This window comes from Ornithodoros turicata, chromosome 3 (genome assembly GCF_037126465.1).
Source record: "Ornithodoros turicata isolate Travis chromosome 3, ASM3712646v1, whole genome shotgun sequence".
Taxonomy (NCBI): Eukaryota; Metazoa; Arthropoda; class Arachnida; order Ixodida; family Argasidae; genus Ornithodoros; species Ornithodoros turicata.
The window spans coordinates 107,590,637-107,601,268 of NC_088203.1; positions in this window are offsets into that span (position 1 = coordinate 107,590,637).

Sequence of the window (10,632 nt, forward strand, 5' to 3'; positions counted from 1 at the left end):
CTGTCTGTGACGTTCGTCGCCGCTTCGCGACATCTCCAGTGGGTGTGGGTGGATGTGTGGCATTCCTGTCCTTAGGTGATCTGGGGTAGCCGGCGTGATGAGGGCTACAATACCCATTTTTTTTCTTTCAATCATCATCATCATCATCTAAATCTCTCCCACACCAATCACCCCCCACCTGCAATAGCCAAGATACCCCACATTCCTGCTTCGAACTACGTTGTTATGGATCCCTTACCATTGACCCCATCGGGGTTAAAAAAGTTATTGAGTCGTTAAAACTATCATCGAGTTCCGGTGCAGACGGTATCAATTCAAAGTTTCTAAAAAATCCTTCTTGTTACTCTTCATTAGACTTATCTATGATTTTCAAACAGCCATTAGAAGAGCGATTGGAAAACCGGAATGGTCTCTCCAGCTAACTATCGTCCAATATCTCTCACCAACATCTCATGCAAGGTTCTTGATCACGTCATATATTCCCACTTGGTTCTGTTTCTTGAATCTATTTCTTTTTTTCACCAGTCAGCACGGATTTCGGAAATCATTCTCCAGCGAAACTCAACTGGTATCACTCGTACGTGACTTGAGCCTTGCTCTTGATTGATTGATTTTAAAAGAAAAAAATGGAGATGGTAGTCTCGAGCCACTCGGGACTGGCTACTCCAGGACGCGTTATTAATAAAAGAAAGGGAAACTACCGGAAACTACACTAACCTCGACGCTTTGAAACGCTTTGAAAGAATAAATGAAAACATCATCACCGAGCTTGTCACCAAAAGCGAAGTCTCAAGGCACTAAAAACAAAGAGTGTCACAATGTGTCAAACAGGTCCGTCGAGACTAGAAATTGCACAAGGGCGCGCATGGCAGGTATGAGCTGATTTGCTGGCCAGCACCCAAGAACCTTTTCGGTGGAGTATGGCCGATTATCCAGGCGAGACAGGGACGACACAAGGGTACATCGGTGTGCACTGTACCTCGGGCAGTCTTGGAGTATATGATCCACGTCCTCAACTACGTCACACAGACTGCAGTTGGGGGACGGGACCATGCCGAGCTTAAACAAAAGTCGTCCACTGTATGGCACGTTGAGGCGAAGCCTGTAGATGAGCGACGTGATGGGTCGAGGAAGCGCTGACGGCATATAAAAACGGAGATCTGGGTCCACCCTGCGCAGGAACGACGTAGAAGGGACACTTCTGCGCCAGTGTTCACTGCACAGAGCCTTGCTCTTAATAAGAGGTCCCAGACCGACTGCGTATTTCTTGATTTCTCGAAGGCATTTGATAAGATATCTCATCGTCTCATCCACCATAAGCTCGGTGCACTTAAAATTGATACTAACGTACGTACTATCATGGCTGCATTGTTTCTTTTCTGACCGTAGTCAGTACGTAACTGTTAACGACATTGATTTTGGTCTTGCCGGGTTTATCAGGTGTACCTCAGGGCTCCGTGCTTGGTCCTCTCCTTTTCTTAATCTACATTAACGACTTGCTGCAATGTATTTCTTCATCGTGTATTTGCTTATTCGCCGATGACTGTGTTCCATACAAAGACATCTTGCAGGACTCTGATGCCCAGCTTCTTCAATCTGATCTTAATAACTTACTAACATGGTGGGTCGTGGAGCTCAATATTAACAAATGTAAACACATGACAATAACACGAACCCGTGGATACTGCCGGTCATACACTCTTGATAACACTCCGCTAGATTCGGTTCTTTCCTACAAATACCTAGGAGTTTTTATCTCATCAGACTTGTCTTGGAAAACACATAATCAGCATATTGTTAGACGCACCTTTCATCAGGCACCTGAGCATCTCAAATTAGCCCTGTACACGTCCAGTGTTCGCCCGAAACTTGAGTATGCATTTTCGGTCTGCGACCCGAGTTCAGCAGTTCTTGTTCATGCCATTGAAACCATTCAGAACAGGGCTGCCCGCTTCATCTTCGGCAACTTCCACAGCCAGTGTAACTTCTATGAAACATAACTTGCAACTTACTAACCTAGCACTGCGACGAAAAATTATCCGTCTGTGCGTGTTCCACAAAATATATTACCATAACGATAGCTTGCGATCTCGCTTTCTATTTCCACCTACATACATATGAAATCGCGCTACCCATCGTCAAAAAGTACACATACCATCTTTTTCTAATTTGTGTAACCCGTTTATTTCAACCACCACTCCCCTCTGTAACGCTAACGCCCTGAGGGTATTTAAATAAAAAAATGAATTTTTGTGATTGCATTTGCTCCGGCTTCTTTCATAAGAAGTAACTACGTCGAGGAAATCCAGCTGTAACAATATACACTTTTTCGCCAGTGTAAAGTGTAAGTGTCACTGATATCACTCTGATGTAGCGTACTTTTCACTCTTCGTTTCCGCTGTTACACGGGGGTTTGCATTATCGTTGAAGGCTGTCCCGCTGCTGCACATTCCGATCCAATGCTCCTTGGGAGGTTGCCGCATTGCACGCCGGATGGCGCTACTCGTGTTCGTCTGCATAAGGTTTTGCGTGGACACAAAAGGCGTCTATGGTGGCGGAGAATGGACGGACAAAACGATTTTGGAATTTAATAGTAATAGTTAGACACACGGCTGCTAATAATAGGGATGTCTCCAACTTTTTTCGAGATGAACCTACCTTGGAATTTTTTGCGAAGTTGGAGCATGTTCGCATGGTTGGACGTCATTTCAGAGCGGAAGGATGAAAGGGGTTCTGATAAGTAGTGAACTTTATCATCCATGCGGGACATAAAGTACTGTTCTGTGGCTTTCTAAATGCCATTACCTTTATCTAGACCTGTTAAGTACTTAATTATAAATAATTCAATTACCGTAGTTAATTTCATTCTTAACAGTTCATTACTATACTAAGATTACATTATGTAATTCTAACTGTAATTGAACTTTTGCAAATAGTTTGTAATATGTTCTCCGGATTACTTTTGGAGCTGCTTTATACGCGAGTTGGGATGCACACTCGTTACAAATATTAATCTTTTACGCGATGTCCGCAATTTTTACTCTTTCAGACTCGTAAAACAAGATTATCGCGGCCGGAACGCTGTACGAACGCAACGCGTGTACAACAGTCAAGGCCAGGACAATGCGATCCCGTTTCGTTGACATTCGCCGTCGACGTATGCCTGCCAACCAAGAAGAAGTCAGTGAGCAAATGTTAAACAACGATCTCGTCATAAGTTCCATCGTGCATTCCAGGTTCAAGTCCATGTGACAACTTAAACCAATCTGCAATGACAAATTTTAAAAATGGTAGAACCATATAGAAGCTGCAACTCTCGTTCTATATGCTGAAGGTCACAATGATGACGAAGCTACTGGAACAACACAACAAATACACTGATGATGACGAATGGGGAAATTCGCCACCTGAGTTGTGGCCCCAATGCCGACGTGACTGCATGAGACGTAAAATATCAATGAGGTGAGAAGGTAGTAAGGCTGTACAGCAGCATCTGTGGAGTGAGGAAGACACAGAATGTGGAGAGGCGTACAAAAGGAAATAAAGGAGGCGGATATATTGCAGAAAATCCAGGAAAATCTGAAGGGAGCGACGGTGTTGTAGGATGTCGGTCCAGTAGAATAAAATAGAAGTAGAAAGAAAGAAAAAGGAAAGACGTAGGTCATACTGGTACGACCAGCTGTTCCATGACGCTTGATGTGTGAAATCTCTTTGAGGCATACAGCGCAAGTCGTTGGTGGTTCGTTGGTTGCTGTAGGTCCAGTGTGCAGGGACTGTCGTCAAAGTGAACGGAGCGCAGTGAGTTGCGGCTACTGAACTATTTCCATTTGAGTTTGTTGAAAAAAAGAAAAACCGAAATTGCTGCGCCATGGGACAAATAATTTGAATGCCATCATGAGGTACAATGTCGGGGCACTCAGCAGTGCTCCAATAGAGCATGTTCTCTCCTTGCGGTATATTCATGATCACAAGTCGTTCTCAACAAGAAGGCCTTATAAGATGACGTATGAGCAGCATACATGGAGGCTAAATTTCCAGACGGCTAACCTAAGGCCGTCAGCGGAACGGCATCTCTAGGCAAAATATCATTTCGAATGCCATCGTTCTCTGCCTGATTTGTCTTTTTTCAATCTAGTTCACAACATAATTAGTGCGGCGCAGCATGATCCCAGATATCTTTGCGCCAGAAAATTCCAAATCAAACCCAAACTCATCTAGGCCACTAGTCTAGGTCTTTTAATTAAATATACGAGAAAGCAATAATAATAATAATCCGCGGGCTTTACGGAGGGAGACATCTGTACCAGTAAAGTTATACACCAAACACAAGTATTGAAATGACTGTGATGTGATGTGATGTGATGTGAATAAAGAAAAAAAATGGGGATGTGAGTTTCGACGAAGTCAAACTGGCTACCCCAGTACACTTAATACAGAAAGTTCAATCCGATGATGAGATGATGAAAACGCAAAAGGATGATGTCCAGAGGCGAACAGAGATGATAATGGAGTTCAACATGTAGGTCAAAAGTTCAAGAGCTGCGCCCAAGTTAGAGTATAGTGGCGGAATCACCGGGGGCACACACAGGACACATCACACATTCACCGTGTCATAGGATGTTCATAAGCCCGGTTGCATGCAAGAAGTCTTCAAGTGCCCTTAGCGCCTTGTCGGACGAAGGAGGACCTAATAGTTTCGTGATGTCGAAGGCTCGGGGGTCCAAACGAGAGAGGCTTGTCTCTAATGCCCTTCGAGCATCGACGTACTTCTGACACCTGAGAAGGATGTGTTCTACATCCTCTACAACGCCACACTCACTACAGTTCGGAGAGTCTCGCTTTCCGATTTTGAAGAGGAGACGTGCGCTGTACGGTACATTGAGCCGTAGCCTATGTAGGACAGTTGTCGTTTGTCGCGTAAAGGAAGGTGGTACTCGAAAGCGTAACCCTGGGTCGACCTTGTACAGAAGCGAATCCCGAGCCGATCCTGTTAACCAGGAGGTATTGCACATTCGTTGTTTGAACTCGTTCAGCATTCGCCCCGCGTCACCCTTGGTGAAATAAATGGGCAACACCTGGGCGCGCCTTAGTTGAAGAGCCCGGCGTGCAGCAGCGTCCACAGCCTCGTTACCTACAATGCCGCAGTGGCTAGGGATCCACTGCATTTGGATGTCATGACCTTTTAAAACTGCTGCATGGTGTGCGTGTAAGACATCTTGTGCTGCTGTCGCCAGAGATCCCGTAGTAAACATGGTAGCTAGGGTCTGTAACGCACATTTTGAGTCGCTATAGATGGTCCAGCGAGCAGCTGAAGATTGTGAGTTGATGAAACTTATTGCCAAGAGGACTCCGTAAAGTTCAGCGGCCGTTGCAGAGGTGACGTGAGACAGCCGCACCGCTCTCTAAATATTCGCCTCCGGGATAACAAATGCACACGAGGAGCCGGATGATGTCGTAGAGGCATCTGTGAAAATCTGCATCCTGCCTGCGGAGCTGTTTAGTAGCTCAAGACTGAACTGACGAAGAACATGCGTTGGTATATCCTTCTTTCCCGGGAGTCCAGGCACACTAGTTCTTACGTCAGGAGGCTGCATGACCCATGTTGGGATATCTGGTAATGCATGTGGCTTGTGTTTCGGAATAAGACCACGTTGTGTCTGGATAGCTTGAGTAAAAGAAGAGTGGTGACGACTCATAATGGCTCGAAGCTGAGGATGGCGATGGTGACGCGTTGCCAACCGCACGTAGTGGCGGAACGTTTCTTGCATCCTCAGAGCTGATACAGGTGGTTCCCGTGCTTCTGCCATGGCTAAAGCGTTTGACGTTGCTCGAGGAAGGCCAAGACAGAGCTTGACGCCCTTTGCTAGGATAGACTCTAACACCTTCTCTGTGGTAACAGGGAGGTCGTGTAGCAAGGGAATGTGATGCGCAACCATCTGACTTATAAGAGATCGGTGAACGCTGAGCATTGCCCGAGGAGATGTGACCGGGAACCGCATAAGTAACGTAGAACATTAAGACGACTCTCAGCTCTTGCTTTTAGACAGCGCACCTCCGCTACCCATGACAAACCCTGGTCGAGGGTAACGCCGAGAAAGCGGTGATGTGGTACACGACGTACCTGATGATGACCAATTTGTAGCTGAAATCGTTTAAGATGGCGACGCGTAAAAAGCAGCATTACAGTCTTTTCTGGAGACAGGTCCATGCCTCTCTCCAGGAGGAAGTGCACTACGCGATCAAGTGAAGTCTGAAGGCGACGCTGTAAAGTAGGCCACTGCTTTCCCGTGAAATGACTGTAATTGAGTATAACTCAATTATTCTTTATAGTTAGCTGTAGTTGTAATTGAGCTACAATTCTTATTTTGTAATTGTAACTGTAATTTAATTACTGTTCCGAACATAGTCGTATAATCGTCCTCGAATTACGTTTGAAAAGTAATTTTTACGGGTCTGCCTTTATATTTCGAATTGTGATAGTGCAGTGAGCGACTAAAACAATCGTTATATGAGGGCAAACCCAAAACATTATTCTTTCCACGTGGGTACTTTGTTGGAAATGGAACCTGAACCGGGTGAAGTGATTGGAGTGTGGAAAACTCTATGCCATCAGAGCTTAGACATATATTATTTAACGAGCCTTTAGAATTGGGAAAAATTCCTGCTATTTGGAAAACTACCACCATGCACACCGGTTTACAAGTCCAATAGACACGAGTAATTATCGCTCAATATCACAAGTTTCATCATGTAGCACACTTCTTGAGCCCTATATTTGCAACCACACCGCGAAATTTTTTGAATTGGAGGGATTCCTTTTTCTGCATGGCTTTCGTCGTGGGGTTTCTACCATCACAGAGTTATTTCATACCGTGTACCATATAGCGCAAGTTCTTAATATAGGAGACTTAATTTTCTTAGGGCTTGTCAAAATCCTTCGATCATGTCTCGCATTCAAAACTGATTTGGACGTTGAGTGCTATTTAAAAAAAATGTCCGAGTACTAGCTATGCAAGCTATGGTACTCGCTGCCGAAATATACAGCGACAGCTGTTCGCTACGCATTGGCAGACATTAACACGATTCTTTCTCTGGGTTTGAATATGTTAATATCTCGAAATTATCTCTTACAAATGCATTGCAACTCGAACCCTGTTCAGATGTTTACTCTGTTAGATGTGTACAGATGTTACTCTGTTGCTGGCATATGTGCCGTAACCTATATAATGCTGCACAAAATCCGTTTCGAGTTCACACTGCACAGTTCCGGACTGGGCTTTCGCAGGTTAATATCCCTTCCATGTAAGGGGCTCACTTTTCGCTTATGAGAGCTGTGCAATGTGCACTCCAAATAATTTTTTGCACTGACTACCTTATATGGCCCCGGCAACACATTTAGCGTGGCGTTTGTGTAAAATTACACACACACACATATATATATATACACCGTATATATATAGTGTAGGAATCTTTACAATCTTCTCTGAACGAGGTCGTATTGTAAGTACACGAGACAAGAAGCTTCACCAAGAACCTTCCTCTGCGAAGCCATCCGTGCGAAAGGCCTGGTGTCTTTTGTGCTTTCCACTCCCGCTACCTGGATCACCACACCTCACGTGATACCCAACGTCGCATCACGCCACCTTCGCAGCGCGCTTCTTCCGCGACTCACCGTGCCGCGGAACACACGGCGCACGCACGATATCCGATGCTTAATCCCGCATATACAGCTGTCGTGTAAAAATAAGAAGGTAGTTCAATGGTCGAAGTTTGAGCTTCCGCGATAGAACACACAAACTGACGATAGAAAACCTGAGTCGTTAAAGGAGCTGAGAAAGCGCTTCAGTCACGACCTTTTTTTTTTCAAACGAAGGCGTTAACCTGACTGCTAAAACGCACCATGCAAAGTTATTCACTCGACAGATGCACACATATCGCGGAATTCGATTTTAAAAATTATGACCACGCGCAACGGTGGCAATGCCCGCAACTAGCCGCCAGAGTCATTTTGACGTCATCGCGGTGCAACCCGCTAACTGGTTGGCTTGTTTGGAGAAGCGTCGTCTGCTACACAGAGAGAGATCTGGGAGCAGAGCAGACACGAAAAAGAAAAAGTGCGAAAAGCACCGACCCCGATTGGAGCGCGGTTTCTCTTGTAACCACGATGACGTCACAATCCTCCTCATCCTGCTCGTTTCGGCCTACAGAGGGAGTCGAGCGGGAACGCGCGCGTCGATGTTCGGAGGCGTTTTACTCCAAGAAAAATGCTGCGTACAGAGAATTTTTTGTGTCACTTGTCACGTCAGGTTACGTCCTTTCGTAATTCGCCAGAAACAGAAAATATTTTGGATGGCTTTCTGGGCTCCTTTAACTGTTACATACGGAGTACCGCCTTAAGGCCGATTCACACTGCTGCGTTTACGGTTGCGCTTGCGTCTTACTTCCGCTGACAGCCAATCATTGCAACGGAACACCCTTCCGGATGGAACGACGGCACTCATAAGACGCAGTAATGTGAATCAGTCATCTTAGGACATCCCGCCAAAATGCAGGTTATACGCAGATGACTGCGTTTTATTTCAAGATCAGTAAGCTCTAAGCGATTCCTTGGCGTTATATGCTCTGTCAATGGGCTAGCTTCAGTGTGGCATTGTGCGTGTGGTGTTTTTCAACACATTTTTAGTTCTCCGGCTATAGTTCACTGAGTGATGGTTGATTGATTGATTGGTAAAAGAAAAAAAATTGATTCAGCAGGAGCCATTGGACATTTCCTCATCTTGTAAGATGTCCGCTCTTTCCTATTTAGATAATTTTCCGCCATACCCAACCCGGCCAAAAAAATTCATGTATCCTTTCCCAGCTGGCCGAAAGCGGTTTACCTTCCTCTCACAGATAATCCGCATTCGGCGAACCGGGATTCGGCAGATTGGGATGTGACCGCAAGGGGCTGTAGCGTCATTGTTCTCGAGAAAGTGAATTATCTGCACTCCTTGACCATGCTGATATCATCTCGGATCCTCGCACTGTTTGAAATAAATGTATAGACTCCCTGGAGAGTATTATTCGGGGGAAGGCTATCCGGTTTGTCTACCATGCCCAAACACATCCGTTTCCACGCTATACTTATATGCTCAACTTTCAATACTACCTACTGCTTATATCTCCGGGAGAAGAATACATCGGTTAAAGCTGTTGTTTCAGAAACAAACAAGCGCTGAATAGAGTGTGTCTGAAGCGACGATGAAGCTGTGATGAAGCAGCGATTCTCGGTATGAGGTAGTCTATTTCTCAACCGGGATTCCGTGAAGAGGATTCTGTTGAGCACCCGCGAGTACCGCCTACCAAGGCGCGCTCTTGATTTGGTTTGATTCTTGGCATTGAAATTGACATCGAGATGCTATACGTCACGCGCAAGATGTCACGTGCCCAACTTTTTGAATTTCTTACCGCTCGTTAGCCCGTAACGACCGTAATGACGATGAGGCAATTAAGCCCCCAGGTTGCCGCGGGTGACGCTCATTGTAAAGGGTACACAGCCAGCAGCTGTGGTCTTCACCGGTGGGCTCCATCCCGCAACTCGACCCCACTGTTTCACCGCACCACGCTTTTCGCTTGTGTATCAAAACATTGCAAACGGTTGTGGAGTCGGAGCTACTTCGTAGAAACTTGGAAGCGACCCTCCTGCCTATACGTAGACCCGGGATTTCCAAGCGGCAGTGGTCACGCACAATGCGTCATCTGCCGGGAAGTATTGTGAAACAGTTGAATGAATTCAGCAAACCTCAAGCGGCATCTCGCGAGCAGTTATAGCTTACTTTGATTATCTTATCGCTTCGAGCAATAAATAAATTATAACTAAACATTTAAATAATCAGTTACACAGAATAAAACGTTGCCAGTAGTACTGCGTCGGGTTCGCCTTCCTCACGCTTCACAGTTGCACCAGGGTTCCTTAGGTCGGCTGGCATGCACGATCATGGGTTCCCCCTAGTAGCAGAAGTTGAGAACCACTGGTATAAGGTATTCAAGGAAAAGAACGGGATGTGGATGCTCGTATATAGATTGTTATCTTATGGGACCGTGAATTCTTTTTCACTTTATAGACGACCTCAGGTATGGCGCGTATCATCTATATCTTTCGTCTATCGGTCGTCAGGGCAGTATCCTTTGCGGTGCCGTGTTCTCGGGAAGATTTTTCCTAAAAATCTATCTTTCGTATTCTCTATCTTTTAAACAATTTCAACTTGATATTTTACTTGGCGAGTGTACATAGTGTAACCTCGGGCTCATGCTAGAATGCTAGCTTTCCAAAACTTCATCGTAAACTTGGTCCAAAACGCGCTCCGTTCTTGAACCATCAGCACGACACTGTATTCATTCTCGTTACCAAATCGAGAGACCTCAAAGGGATAGAATAATAAACATAAATACAGAAAAGGAACGAGTGGAGATTCTTTGTCATTTACAAAGAGTCACGTCCAACGGTTAGGAAAAGCAGTTTCTTCCGTGTCCGTCAATTAACCAACTATTCCACAATGTACAAGACGCAAAAGCGGTCTGAGATGGGAAATCACTGAATGTGTATCCGATCTGATGACCACCAGGAGGAGCGAAGAAAGAGACAAGAAGCAA